Source organism: Ictalurus punctatus, chromosome 20 (genome assembly GCF_001660625.3).
Source record: "Ictalurus punctatus breed USDA103 chromosome 20, Coco_2.0, whole genome shotgun sequence".
Classification (NCBI taxonomy): Eukaryota; Metazoa; Chordata; class Actinopteri; order Siluriformes; family Ictaluridae; genus Ictalurus; species Ictalurus punctatus.
In genome coordinates this window covers 14,717,013-14,731,113 of record NC_030435.2, presented here as the reverse complement: position 1 = coordinate 14,731,113, position 14,101 = coordinate 14,717,013, and the positions used below count along the sequence as shown (strand labels likewise).

At 39.3% G+C, this 14,101-nt stretch overlaps 1 long non-coding RNA gene across 1 annotated transcript; it reads left to right on the top strand.

Annotated features, from left to right (window-relative positions):
* Nucleotides 1-9,038: 9,038 nt before the first annotated feature.
* Nucleotides 9,039-13,172, top strand: LOC108280265 (uncharacterized). Its single transcript, XR_001815740.3, has 3 exons — nt 9,039-11,174; nt 11,272-11,481; nt 11,559-13,172. It is a non-coding gene; the product is annotated as an uncharacterized LOC108280265 (long non-coding RNA).
* The last annotated feature ends 929 nt before the right edge of the window (nt 13,173-14,101 follow it).

Genomic DNA, 14,101 nt, shown 5'->3' with positions numbered 1-14,101 from the left:
GAGGTGACATCCTAAGAAGCACTTAAAATTGGGAGCACGTTTTCCTAGGTGCCAATTATTAATACAATGTAAATCCGATTTAAATGAATTTAATTACAATGGAATTGTAAGACTTGTAAGTTCACTTAATCATTGTCTTTTTAAATTCTTTGCCAGGCTAACAGGCATCCACAACCTTTTTTTCTGAAGGCCCTATAGAACGCTTTAGATCGTGATGATGATTTTAGATGATGACACCACACACCTCAATAACAAAGCGAACACCAGACACTAGTTATAAGAGGGGTATAAATAAGACAGATTCCACCTGCACTCCTTAAACAGGTTCTAATCACTGGCACCCAAACTTGAACACCTAATTCTCATTTTGTGGATTTGAAGATGTGATAAAGTTAGGTGTGTACTTACTTTTTCCATGTGACTGATCTTTATTATTTTTATTATTATTATTATTATTATTAATTTAAATTACTACAAAATATTAGTTTTATGACAGTTTTATGTGTCATTTGACAGAGTGTATTACCTCTATTAATAGGCACTGATTCAAACAAGATCAAATGTTTGCTGGTCCATATATATATATATATATATATATATATATATATATAAATTCCCATGGGATGTACTTATTTATTCACATGACTGTACAACACTCCATTTACAATGACATTTTTCACTATTGAGAAGCAGCTGCTAGTCCTGTCCCATTCCTCTACTCATGTATGGATGTCATATGGCAGAATGCAAAGCAGCTGCTCCAGGACCACAGCCTCCATGTCCTCCTTGGACTGCAGTTCTGGCCGCACCCACTGATGGTACAAGTTCCTCAGCCAATGGTAGGTCTCTGTTGGTGACTCTCCAGCAGGAATGGCGGTGACATGGAAAGGCTGGTGGTAGGTCTCTGGGGAAATGTACATTTTTTCCAAGAGTGCCTCCTCCTTGGTTATAGATTTGATGTAAATGTATTTGTGTGTATGTTAGTTTGTGTCCCCCACATCTTTTAAGCAATGAACAGGGAATGTGAAATAGTTAATGTGTTTGAAAGCCAGTGTTGCCGTAGTCAACAGCGACAGCCCGCTCTCCAGTTTCTCTCTTCAGGCACTCCCCTACACAGAGTGTTGCACATCAACAACTTTTTGAAGCCCTTTGGGTTTTCAAATGGGCACCCTTCTGATGACCCTTCTGTTGATTATTTACTAATTATGATAATTATTTACTGATAATTATTTACTAATAATTATAATAATTATTTACTAATTATGATAGTCCCAAAGGCAGTTTGTACAGCTGCCAGGCACTGACCCTTTTTCAACCAGTGATACCTGTCACAGGACATGGTCTCTGTTCTTGAATGGCTTGCTTTTGTTGGTGTGATGTCCATATAATCATCAGATGGGCAGTCATTGGGTTTTTTATTTTCCTTTTCCAGTTCACAGGCATCTCCATATTCCTCTTCATCACTTGTATCAGAGTCCATCTCAAAGTCACTGTTCCCATTTTGGACAGCATTGATGACATTCACATTGTACATAAGATGGTCTTTCCTGGCTGGTGGCATTCTGAAATGGAAAAAAAATGGATTATTTTCCAGGCTAAATAATCTCAATGCAACTCAATCCCAATCATACTTACACGTTTTAAAGAATTCACCCATTCCACAGAATTCACACATTCCACAGAATTCACACAATACTGTCTGGGTAGCTTATTGTGCCCTCAATTTATCATACTAATAGCACATATACCCCCACATTCCAGAACATTATCACCTGTCTCTCATGTAGCAAGCAGATATTTGGGCAAACAAGCAAAGCCCAGGAAAAAAAAAAAAAGGACCAGTTAAGTATATTTTATAAATGATAAGACACAGTTAGATTCAACTATTAGTTATGTAAATGTGGTCTTAGAGAGAGAGAAAAAAAACATGTGCAGGTTTATTTTAGTAGAGCAAAATTCATGTTGTAATATTACAACTGTGGGCCTCACAGCATTAAACCCATGACACATCAGAAGGCCTCAACAGCAAAACCAGTGTGCTGGAACTGCCCCCTCCATCACGCCAGTCACTTCACTGTTCAGCTCTGCCCAGTCTCCTTGCTGCCATTTTGATTTTGCCACCACTCTTCATTCCATTCCATTCACACCATTCTTCAACCACAATCAGGGATACAGTTTCTACCTGCTTACTGATGTCAGCTACCAACTAGTTCAGAGCTGGTTCTTGTACTCCTAATGACCTCCAGAGTGATTGCCCTGGAAAACCCATGCAGCCAACCTCAACTGGGAGATTCCAAGACTTCCACCTGCTCTGCTGGCTCTCGTGGATTATAAACTGGTAGTTTCTATGTTTTCACTCATGTGCTTCTTTCATCCTCTCTTCCCAAGACACTACCATCTCAATGATAATTACTTGCTTCATGCCTTTTGGTCCTGGGGATGATGTCTGGTTAAAAGCTTGTGACCGCAATTTCATCTGGGAATTTGAGTTGCCTTCTGATGTCCACCTGCATCTCCCAGTCACCCTAGAAATGCAGCCCAGTTCAAGCCTACCCTGGTTCACTGGCACAATAATGTCAGCACAATGCAGCCACTCCTCTGCTTTCCTTAGTGCACTGCTGGCTTACCACATGAGACCTCTCTGGATGTTGCCTGGCAAATGCAGACATTCTTGTTCACAGAAAACACAATTTGTTCTGATGACATCGTCAGTTAGTCGTATTTTCGTCAGCATGACATTACTTTATGACAACAATGTGCCTACATCTTGGTAAAGTTCCATTTTTTAATAATCCTGGCTAACGGTCCAGAAATGCCATGACCACATCCTCAAAAAACGTCATTAACTAGTTCCATCAAGAATGTTGTGGAGATATGGTACCCTGGTATCCAGATAACTTTCCATTATTCAGCAAGCAGAGTATGCTCTGATGACATCGCCAGTCAGCATCTTTTAGTAAGCGTGATATTATTTTATGACAATGTTCTTACCATGACTTGGTAACATTCCTTTTTATATATATATATATATATATATATATATATATTGTCGCGACGGGCAGAGAGCCGGCGCACACAAGAAGGAAATCGCTCCTTCTCCAACTGCCGCACCGGCACGACGTGGGCAGCTTTGTGCCGAACATTCCGCCAGCCGGAAGGACCGCCGCGGCGGGGCGGGACTGACGCGACACCGGCCAGCGATTGGGGGACCCAACGGAGAAATTCCACCACTCAGGCGACGGCGGAGGAGGATAAAAGGGCGCGCTTCCGGCCGTACGAGAGGAGAGAATACCGTAGCGACAAGACGGACTCCGTGCGTGGATTCCAGCGACATAGCGACTCGCAATTACTGAGCACGACGGTAACCTCACGCCCCACGCTAATCTCTCTCTCTCTCTCTCCACAAAAGGTGCAAGCGTGGACGAGATCGCCGGGTGGTGAGAGTCCCACCTACGGAGGACGCCGGCCCGGGAAAACCCTCACCCCCGTCTCGGGAATCCCACCTCCGCCACGAGTAGGCTACACCGGCAGTCACGCCTCCACAAGCCCCGCACTCATCCCCTCACAACCCACTCACTTCACCCTTGCACCAATAAACCACCGTTTGTGAACGTTCTTCTGCCTTCTGTGGGTCTGTACGCCGCCCTTCCCCGGGCTAATTCCTCACTATATATATATATATATATATATATATATATATATATATATAATTATACAGTATCTCACAAAAGTGAGTACACCCCTCACATTTTTGTGAATATTTGATTATATCTTTTCATGTGACAACACTGAAGAAATGACACTTTGCTACAATGTAAAGTAGTGAGTGTACAGCTTGTGTAACAGTGTAAATTTGCTGTCCCCTCAAAATAACTCAACACACATCCATTAATGTCTAAACTGCTGGCAACAAAAGTGAGTACACCACTAAGTGAAAATGTCCAAATTGGGCCCAAAGTGTCAATATTTTGTGTGGCCACCATTATTTTCCAGCACTGCCTTAACCCTCTTGGGCATGGAGTTAACCAGAGCTTCACAGGTTGCCACTGGAGTCCTCTTCCACTCCTCCATGATGACATCACGGAGCTGGTGGGCATTCATGGTTCTCTTAATGAACTGTAGCTCCCCAGTGCCGGCAGCACTCATGCAGCCCCAGACCATGACACTCCCACCACCATGCTTGACTGTAGGCAAGACACACTTGTCTTTGTACTCCTCACCTGGTTCCCGCCACACACGCTTGACACCATCTGAACCAAATAAGTTTATCTTGGTCTCATCAGACCACAGGACATGGTTCCAGTAATCCATGTCCTTAGTCTACTTGTCTTCAGCAAACTGTTTGCGGGCTTTCTTGTGCATCATCTTTAGAAGAGTCTTCCTTCTGGGACGACAGCCATGCAGACCAATTTGATGCAGTGTGCGGCATATGGTCTGAGCACTGACAGGCTGACCCCCCCCACCCCTTCAACCTCTGCAGCAATGCTGGCAGCACTCATATGTCTATTTCCCAAAGACAACCTCTGGATATGACGCTGAGCATGTGCACTCAACTTCTCTGGTCGACCATGGCAAGGCCTGTTCTGAGTGGAACCTCTTGTTAAACTGCTGTATAGTCTTGGCCACAGTGCTGCAGCTCAGTGTCAGAGTCTTGGCAATCTTCTTATAGCCTAGGCCACCTTTATGTTAAGCAACAATTCTTTTTTTCAAATCCTCAGAGAGTTCTTTGCCATGAGGTGCCATGTTGAACTTCCAATGACCAGTATGAGGGGGTGTGAGAGCGATGACACCAAATTTAACACACCTGCTCCCCATTCACACCTGAGACCTTGTAACACTAACAAGTCACATGACACCGGGGAGGGAAAATGGCTAATATTGTCAATGGCTAATATAATAATGGCATATAATGAAGCTTGCAGCTTTTGAAAAGCAATCTGGAGCTCATCAATAGCCCGACTCAGAGAAGAGGCAACTGTGTAAATTGCAGTATCATCACCAAAAAGATGTCCTTTAGCTGTAGGCATATCCTTACCAATGTTTCTTATAAAAATCGAAAATAAAACAGGGGCTAAAATTGAACCTTGGGGATTTCCCCCATATATACTGTATCTGTAGCTGTATGTTATATACATTTGGACATTTTCACTTAGGTATGTACTCACTTTTGTTAGATACTGTGTATATATGTATATGTGTGTGTATATATATATATATATATATATATATATATATATATATATATATATATATATATATATATATGTATATGTGTGTATGCCAGCAAAATGGCAATTTACAACAATTACCAAACATTTTGCTTAGTAAAGGGTAATTATTCATAATATTATATCTTCGTTAGCAGCTTGCAGAATCACATTTTTGGAGTAGTGCACATGAACCTAATTTTGCCAGTAATTTTCAATGATAGACGGACTCTGAGGAAAAGGTAAGTGCTATAAATATATCTTTATTCATTAATTTTGCCCATGTAAGGTTCAGTGTCACTCAAGGTGTTGAATGCCATGTTTTGTTAATTTGCTCATGAATGAGATACTTGTGAGCAGGCGAGGCACCAGCAGCAGCAGGTGTTTGCAATACCGAAAGGGGGCGATGACGTAACGCAAAGTATTCCCAACTAAAAAAATAAATGCAGCCCAGAATATGCGTTTTTGTTTATCGAAACATCCTACTGTAGCACAAATTTATAGGCTAGTCTGTCGGTCTATGCTACCGTGTTGAATCATGCTACTGGAAGTACAGTGACAAAAATATACAACCCGTATCTCATGGACAATGCATTTGAAATTGGTCGGGTCCATCAGGCAGTACTCGCAACACCGGCCTGCCCTACACATGCACAAACAAAGGCACACACATAAAACACCAGGATCCCCTTGATCCCACAACTGATTTGCATCACATGATACAAGCCAATACATTTTTAGAGAGCAGATTTATTTTGCTTTTTCATAGGCTGTGGTCACTGGGCATGATAAATGTGGCTGCCATAGACTTTCTAATTTAAAAAATTGGCTACCGAAGAATTTTATTATTTTTTAAAATTCTGACATTAGTAGCCTAATCTTAATATGAAAATATTACTATATAAAATAAAAAGCAAAATGCATTTTATACATACAAATGTATTAAAATGTATTTTAATGGCTGGAGTAGCCACCAACACAAATATAGGTTATGTCTTGGATACACCAATTTAGAAGTTTTCACCAATTATTTAGCCCTCAAAAGCATGGGAAAATATATCACCCTACTTTTATTCAATAGAGGTATAGTCTTCTCTTCGATGAGTGGAACCTCCACAGCAATATTTCCTCATTGAAAATTCTTTGAATTTTGCTACTCAGGTCATTCACAAATTTGCACATGTCAAAAAAATCCCCAACTGCTCTCTGAGATAGCATGCATGACCACTAAATGTAATTGGTGGTTAAAATAATGAATGTAAGGCACGTCTCTGTTTAATTTATTTTGAATAAGTTTCTGCATGCCTCCTTCCTTTCCAGACATGACGCTGGCCCTGTCATAACACAGACTTAGTATGTTGTTTGTGTCAAGACCAATTTTTGACAGATCTTCAAGCACCAAGTTAACGAGTGACAGGGCATCACACTTGTTTGTGGTCAACATAGAAAACAGCCTCTCTTGCACTGTGCAGTTCTGGTCTACATAACAAACAACTATAGCGACATTCTCAGTACCTGTGGAGTTCTTGGTTCCCATCCACCCTGCTTGCCACGTTCAAACAACGTACAACTATAACCTCGCCATGACAAATACAGGAATCACAAAGTGACATTGCTGGAACGTTAATTGGTACGTCGTTGCGACAAATTTGGTCCGGTCATGTCACGTCTTCACTATGTAACTGTGTTAGCTGGGTTGTCACATAGCGTCATGACATGACATGCATTAGCCACCTTGTACTCTTCCACCATCAATGTTTTTTGGAGCTCCAGCTTACTTGTTGTGCTATAAAGGTCAATTAAACAAAAGGCTTTTGGGACTAACGACCATCTTCTGAGGACGCTGTTAATAACTCATTTATGTCAGTATAAACACACACCATGAAACAACAGGAATTATTTAAAACATACTTGCTTGATTGTGAAAATTACATATAGGGAGCAAACTAGGATAACCTGCAGCACAAAACAATTAACTGAATGATCATAGGGTGTTGGAAAAGGAAGGATATCATTGTGGGAGCATAGCTGTGGGATGTTACAATGGAGGAAATGAATACTGGCAGTTTAAAGGTTGTCTGTCAGTGTGGTTTATCATATCTAATAGGGAAATTGATTTTATGAAGAAATGGTTAGAAATGTGTTATAAATGGTTTACAGTCTATCAAATTATATTACCCAAGCTCATCTCCATTTGCCACTCAAATACAAAGGTGTTGGAGGTCTACCCAATTTCCTTGGTCATCGGGAATCTGAACATTTGGGATCATGTTGAATATTCATCATATTCAAAATAGTTTCACAAACCAACTCATATTTTAGTAATTAGAGTTATGGTAAGGGTGGGGTTCAAAAATAATTTCACTGTCACTCTCTAGAACTGGTAAAAATCTTGCATGAGAAAGGCTTGAGACCTTTTCCTAGCATGACTGGAGTCTGATGGCTGACCAAGTAACATTTGATTTGCTTGGAGACAGACTTATCTAAAACAAATTCACATGAAATTCCTTGTACATAAGTGGAAGCGAAAATCACGTTGAAAAAAAAAAAATGATATGACCCTTATGCAATAATGGTAGTCCATCCATCCATCCATCCATCCATCTTCTATACCTCTTATCCTTCCTTCAGGGTCACGGGGAAATCTCCTAGGGAGCATCGGGCACAAGACGGGGTACACCCTGGACAGGGTGGCAGTTATGTTAGTGTAAGTCAAAATAACAAGATTAATTGTCAAAATATTGTCATTAAGTTGAAATAATGAGATATTAAGTTAAAACAATTTTAAACTATTTGACAATGTTATTAAGTCAATAAAGTCACTATAACTGGCAAGGAACAGATGACCACTGACCACTTACTGTAAAGTCATGAGTGCAAATACCAAGTAATTTGTACAAGCCAACACAAATGTTCAGGAGTTTAGGTGGGTTAGTGGTTGTATAGTTGTTCTTACTTTTACATGAAATCTAATTTATTAGAAATCCTATAAACCTTGTGTTTGATGAGGCTGACATAAATTAGTTACTTGAGACAATTTTTATTTATTTCAGAAGTGAACACATTGGAACTCAGTATTTCCCATTAAATAAGCAGTTCTAATCTCTGACCTGCGTAGGCCGGTTTCACATATATGATAACCTGACTGCTAATGCCAGTTTAATGAGGCAGTGAGATCAAGCAATCTCCAAATTGCTTCAAAAAGCAAGCAAAATATGTAATCTCCTGCAAATCAATGAGATCAAGCGATGTAATCTCCTGCAAAGCATTTCCCGAACCTCCATATTACTTTGCTGTCTTTTTAGCTTCCTGAGGCAAAAGGCTGACAGCACTGATATTTGTAAAGTTTTTAAAGTTCCAGGCAGAGAGAAAAGCAAATCCTCTTTGATTTGAGACTGTGAAGACAAGACTCTTTACTGCAAGATTATGAAATACTTGGGTACACACATAAATACCCAACTCTGTGTACTTTTGAGACAGCCAGAGGTGGTGAGCCTAAGGTTGTCTAATCCTGCTTGTCTAAACACAGAGAGAAGTGTCAGGTCACAAGAAATTGTATAGTGAAACATTAGTCTTACTGTTTCAACAGCTTTAGGAACAGAATAAGACAGCTGTCCAATGTTCATTTGACCCTTGTCTCATCCATATTTTCTTACTCAGCTAACAAAAAATGGAAACTACTAGAGCAGAAAAACAAAGCGATTCAGCCACATTAGCAGTTGCTTGTCATAGTGTATACTAATTGGTAGCCAAATTACTAGGTTTGTAGTCATTTTTTTTTTACATATTCCACAAATTGTCAGCCACATTAACAGCTACTTGTATTCTTTTTTTTTTTTTTAGCTTTTTTTTTTTTAGCTTGTACCATTGCTTAGAATGAGCATCTTAGGATGGTATCTGAGAGACCCTGACCAAGCTAAAGTGATCACTGTAGATGAAGGACTAAACAATACAACTAATCAAATGTCAAAGCTGCCTTATACATTTAAATAATTACTTTTTACAATGTTGCCTTTGGAAGTTGCAAAAAAAACTGTACTTCCAAACAATTCATATATTCTTGGTCACTGTAAATTGAAAGCCAGCTGGAATGTGATATGTATTACTGTTGTGGTTATATCAAAGCCCAATGGAATCATTACCACCGATTGCTGTAATTCCCTCTACTTTATAATTTTGGGGTAAAAAAATAGAAACTAGATACTACAGCCATACACCCCTTCTCAAACTCTCAGGTCCACCACTACTGGACTATTGCTGGTTCTGGTGCCTGATAGGCATCCATCCATCTATCTCTCTATTATTATTATTATTATTAATATTATTATTATTATTATTATTATTATTATTATTATTATTACAGTGAGGGAAATAAATATTGAAAGCGTCAACATTTGTTTTTAATAAATGCATTTCCAATGAGGCTATTCACATGAAATTTTCACCAGACATCAGTATTAACTCAGGAAATCCAGAAATATAAAGAATTCACAACATTAAAGTCCATAAATAAAGTTATGTGTAATTAAGTGGAATGACACAGGAAAAAACTATAGAACATGCTAAGACAAAGCAGTTCTCCAAGGCAAGGAACCAGCTGAAGTCCATAAGTAATTATACCTCCTATCTGTGGAAATTAATATCAGCTGAGTTGGTAAATTTATGGTCTATAAAGGGGCTTTTCATTAACAAGGTAGTAGTTATGTCATACACTTTCTGTCAAACTGTCAATCAAAGTAGTGTGTGCTGATTTATGACCCTTTGTGATTCCCTGGCCGACATTTCTGTAGGTAACCTAATTTATGACTAGGGTGGGGGTAACCTATAGACTGTATCAGGGGGTCATTCTGGCACCTGTGTGTCTGGATCTGGGTGTGTGTGGGGGGGAGGGAATCCACATTAAATGTGTTTATGTTAATGAGACTGTAGTGAAAACCGGTTCCTCCCAGTATTAATCACACACAATGTATGCCTTTTTTGTGGTGTAAGAGAATGTTTGTTTCTGAAATTACTTTTTGTGGTATTGTTTTATTTGAAGCTTAAGGATAGTTTGGGTGAAATACATCTGAAAATGCATGATGTTTGAATGTATACATATATGAGCAGAATATTTGTTTGTGAAATAAATGAAAACAAATTGATTATGTTTTTTGGGAGACCGGTTTGACTTTGAATAAAAATTTAGAAGGTAAAACGTTTTTAAAAAAGAATCTGCTTAAAAGAATTGCGCGTATTACATGTCTTCCAAACATAACCCTTTAGGAGGTAAAAATTATTAAAAGAGCTGTTTAAAAGAATCTGTATTACATGACTTCGAAACATAACCCTTAGGAGTTAACAGTTAACGTTTAGGAGGTAAAATGTTTAAAGTGTTGGCCAAAAGAATCGCCCGTTTTGGTTTAAACTAGAAGACAAGTTTTTGTAAGATGTCTTCCAATCGCTGGATAGAGCAGTAATGATGTTAAAAACAATTAATCTCTCTCTCTCTCTCTCTCTCTCTCTCTCTCTCTCTCTCTCTCTCTCTCTCTCTCTCTCCCTCTCTACACTCTGCCCATCCACACATGTGTTTCACCAGCAGACAGTTTCTGTAGATCGCATAAATTTATGACTCTAGCAGACTGTTCTGCAGGCAAGTTTTGTTTTATTTTGAGGAATACTTCAAAGAGGAGATGGCTGGCTATCGTAACAGTAAGTGTTGTTTTATTATTATTATGCATTATTAAGAATGTTTATTTATTTATAAAGAATCATGGGGCTGTTGTAATGGTTAAACAGGTCTCTAACGCTGCATGTGATGCTGACATTATGTGTATTACCTACATGTACCTTGTCTAGTACCTACATGTTTTATTATTTATACGTATTCGTGCCTATGTATGATGTGTTGTGTATGTGTTGAACGATTATGCTTTTATTTTACATAAATGATCGAACTCAGCCGGGTCAGGTCAGATAACCCCGTGCTCAGTAAGTGTTGTAATACTTAGTTATTTGACGGTTATGTTTAAATGCGGTCTTATGCTGTTTCTTATGTTTTTGTATGTTTGTTTGTTTCCTGCTCAAGGATTGTCAAATCTTGTAAACAAGCTCGACGCTCCAGAGTTCAAAAATCATGTTGTGGGTGCTAGCGATCGATGTATAGCAACAAAGCCTAGAAGGAATAAAATCGCTCAGATCCATGCTCCTATGGCCGATTGTTTGAGAGACATAGGCTTAGTGATACCTACAACGCCTGAATACAAATGGTCAAGACGTTCCCCCGGGTCGGCAGACGGTATGTAGCATGTCTAAAAAAAAGTGTTTTATCTTCCTAATTCATACTGATTTCCTAACTCATGTTCACTTTTTCAGAGTCAGTTGTGAATGGACGGGCGGCCACTGAACCGCACGATATAAACTCCGTTTTGAGATGGCTTCACGAGTTCTTAGAATCATGGGACGCTTGTGCAATTTCCCCAGCTCATGGAGAAACGCTTGCCAGTGAAATGTCTGACTGCGGGAGACAACTACTCTAAGTCTCTATCTTCAAACCAATAGGTTACAGTTGCGAATCACCGGCTGTTATAGACAACAGAGCCTTATTTGAACTGCTGGAAACCAGGTTCAAGAGAGTCGAGGGGCGTATTGCAGACCTTGAAAAGTGTTTTGCTGTCGTTGAGGAGCGTCTAGAGGCATTGAGAAGAAGCAGAGTGTTTATAATCAATATGTGATGGATACTTTATAACGACACACCATCTCGCAGAAACATATTATAGCTACACAGAGACTCCATGCTGGGGAGAAACGCAGCATTGGTCAGGACCAAAACCTGATGACGGAGTTGTTAAAGCAGGTTGTACACACGCTTAAAAAAAAGATCGGGTGAGTTGTACAATACATTTTCATACATCTGTGTGTTGCTTGTATTAATTGCTGATTCGACTCTGTTTATTATATGTGGTATTTTTACTAGATTTGTTTAAATTTTACAATCTTTTTAAAAATGTCAGCGCGTTGGAGGAAACAGTTTGTAATCAGGGAGCTGTAATTAAATCTAGAAAATGCAACGACGATGGTTTGTGTTCCTTTGAACAGCGCGGTAACACAGAAACATTACAGTATTTAATTCGGACAATGGAGGATCTGAATAGATCTGAGTCTACCACTGATACATTGTTGGAATTATTAAACATGGTGAGATCAATGGCAGACAATCAAGCAGAATCAATTCCAACTTCGTCATTAGACCATGCTTCAAATTCACAACAGGTGGGAATGGGATCAGACAGCGAATCATATCATAGGTTTAATCCTTCGGAGCCAAATTTTGGGTGATCCGCATCGGCTATTTATTCTATTGTAAGAGAGTGTGGTGATATTGGGGGTTATACAGTGGTACCGAGACTCAGATTTAAAAGTTTGGAGATACGGCGTTGTATAAATATGCGTGTGATAACCGCCCCAGGCCTGGCTGCGTACAGTATATTTCTCTATGATATTATGGATGAAATAGTGTCGTTTTCCAGAATGGGGGTTTGATCAACATAACATTGAGAGGCCCTGGTCTACCCTCTGATGTTAATGCTGTCTTGTCACCTGACAACAATTACGATGTGTGCGTGTTCACAAACCAGATTGAGAACATTATGCAAAGCAATTCTAATGTGCGGGCTGATGACAGTCTGGATCTAAATGTGTCTATAGCTCGTGGTAAACACGGTGGTGCTTATCGAAAGATACGTGATCTAGCCCATAACGAAGTGATTGCCAGAAACCGAATGAATCTGTTCTGTACCAACAATATATCTAACAATCTGTGTTTTGCAGTCTGTCTGGCCCATTTTCTACATCCACAAACGTCGTGTACTGATCTAGAACCAATAGCCGAGGCTCTGCAGAACACTGCGGGGTATTCAGTGCAGCAAAAGAAAGGGTTTAATGACATCACATGGTTTGAACGGTTGTTACACATTAAAATAGTGGTGTTTCATAGAACGTGTACTGGTATGTTGGAATGGTATACTTCCAACGACGTGCCTCATAACAAGACCGTGTTCATGTATCTGCACAACGAACATTATTTCATGATTAAGAACCTAAAAGCGTTCATAGGTACACCGTACATGTGCGACTACTGTCATCAAGGATTTACTAACCGTAGAGACCATAGGTGTAAATACATTTGCGATGTTTGTAATGCACCTGATTGTCATAAATACGCTGTCAAAACGAGGCAATGTCACGTTTGTTTGCGGTACTGCAATTGGGGATGGTAATTGTAATTGGGAAATACCATCTTGATGGTTATTATGAAAAGGATGGTGTCAAAAAAGCTCTCAAATTCAACGGTTGTATGTTTCATGGGCATGAGTGCTGTTATAATCCCAACCATTTACATCCATTATCAAAAATGCCCTACGGCTTGCTCAGAAGACAATTTGATGACAAAGTCGAAATATTAGAAAAAGCGTATGGTCTGGATGTTGAGGTAATGTGGGAGTGTGATTGGAATAACGCTAAACAGACCGATGTCGATGTAATGGCCTTTATGACCACTTACACACATCCCGAAAGACTGAATGAATGAATGAATGCCTTTTATTGTCACTATACACATGTACAATGAAATTAAGAGCCACTCCTTTTTGTTCCATGCCAACATGTACATAAAATAAACAAGATAGAATAAAATAAAATAAAATAAATAAATATAACAACACGAAATAAGTAAATAATAAATAAATAAATAAATAAATAAATAGTTCCGGGGGGGGGGGGGGGGGGGGGGGGGGGGGGGTACTATAAAATGCACAGTTCTGAGACACTATTTACCTATACTGTGAAATCAGTACATATATGTGTTTAAAATGGTTATAGCTTTTGGGAAAAAACTATTCTTAAATCTATTCTAGTCC